The sequence below is a fragment of the Schistocerca cancellata genome, unplaced genomic scaffold, assembly GCF_023864275.1.
Source record: "Schistocerca cancellata isolate TAMUIC-IGC-003103 unplaced genomic scaffold, iqSchCanc2.1 HiC_scaffold_542, whole genome shotgun sequence".
Classification (NCBI taxonomy): domain Eukaryota; kingdom Metazoa; phylum Arthropoda; class Insecta; order Orthoptera; family Acrididae; genus Schistocerca; species Schistocerca cancellata.
Window position 1 is genome coordinate 942 of NW_026046556.1, and position 1,559 is coordinate 2,500.

Below are 1,559 nucleotides of genomic sequence, written 5' to 3' on the forward strand. Positions count from 1 at the left end.
TCTGCGACATGGTACAGATGCTGGTTGACAGTCGGTCTCGTAATGGACATCGCATACGTAGGGGGCCACCTCCCACGTGTTCTCTAGTCGTGCACATTTTGTTGCGTGTATGTGGGCAGACGTAGTGTGTCGTGACACCTAACAGACAGGTATGCAATAATCGTTGCATTTGCAAACTGGGATGGACGTCTACGTTTGCTGGTGACGTTACGCAAATGAACAACTGGTAAACCCATTGTGGTGCGGTTGTTGTTGCTGGAGGTAAATCAGTAAGGGCAAATCTGTGTGTGAAGCGATACGCGGCGGTGGCTGGGTGGGACCGTCCCCGGCCGGTGAGGGGGGGCCGCCCGGCGTGCTGGCCGCGCGGTGCGTGGGCGCACGCGCTACAGCCGGCTGGTGGGGGCGCCCAGTGGCAGGCGCGCCGGCCGACGGACGCGGCAGGCGGCGCAGCTGCGCGCCGGGGCACCCTGCGCGCGGCGCCGGGCGGCCAAAGTGGGTCCTCGCGGGCCCGGTGCGAAGCGCGGTGGACATCTGCAGTGTGCTGGTCCGACTGAGGACTGTGTGCGTTGAGGATGCGCCGCCGCCCGGCACTCGGCGCCGCGACGCCGTCTGCTGCTCGGTCGCCCCAGCGGTTCTCGCTGGTGGTTTGTATCGCAGTTGTGCAGACGTGTTGGCACGTGCGCTGTGCTGGGAGAGTTCGCTTCGGCACCCACGTGGGGCCTTTGCCCTTCTGTGGCGCTGGCGTTGGAGCTGCCGGTCACCGTAGGTGGCGCGTGTTGTCTCCCGCCGGCAATGCCACGACAGCACGCTCCCGGGCCTCTGTCGGCAGCGGCAAGCTCAGTTGGGAGCACGGGTGGTCGCACCTAAAGCGTCTACTCGCCTAACTCCGGGCGATTGCGCCTCTCTCGAACCCGACCAAGTACTTAGGACGGCGCTGCGCGCCGCCGGGACCTGAGAGGGTTTCGAGGTGTATTGTGCAGGGGAGCTCAGCCTCCTCCTGTTTGCAGAATAATTGAGCGGACGCTTGCGTGTTCGCGCGGGCCCCTGGGACACACTCCCGGGCGGCCGGCTGCTCAGCTCTAGTTGACGCAGCTCCCTGGTTGATCCTGCCAGTAGTCATATGCTTGTCTCAAAGATTAAGCCATGCATGTCTCAGTACAAGCCGCATTAAGGTGAAACCGCGAATGGCTCATTAAATCAGTTATGGTTCCTTAGATCGTACCCACGTTACTTGGATAACTGTGGTAATTCTAGAGCTAATACATGCAAACAGAGTCCCGACCAGAGATGGAAGGGACGCTTTTATTAGATCAAAACCAATCGGTCGGCTCGTCCGGTCCGTTTGCCTTGGTGACTCTGAATAACTTTGGGCTGATCGCACGGTCCTCGTACCGGCGACGCATCTTTCAAATGTCTGCCTTATCAACTGTCGATGGTAGGTTCTGCGCCTACCATGGTTGTAACGGGTAACGGGGAATCAGGGTTCGATTCCGGAGAGGGAGCCTGAGAAACGGCTACCACATCCAAGGAAGGCAGCAGGCGCGCAAATTACCCACTCC

General features: G+C 60.5%; 1 non-coding gene across 1 annotated transcript in view; it reads left to right on the forward strand.

The window, feature by feature from the left end:
- Positions 1–1,093: 1,093 nt before the first annotated feature.
- Positions 1,094–1,559, forward strand: part of LOC126129709 (small subunit ribosomal RNA) — a 1,909-nt gene continuing 1,443 nt past the window's right edge. The window contains exon 1 of the ribosomal RNA XR_007527337.1: positions 1,094–1,559. This exon is cut by the window's right edge and continues 1,443 nt beyond it. This is a non-coding gene — a ribosomal RNA (small subunit ribosomal RNA).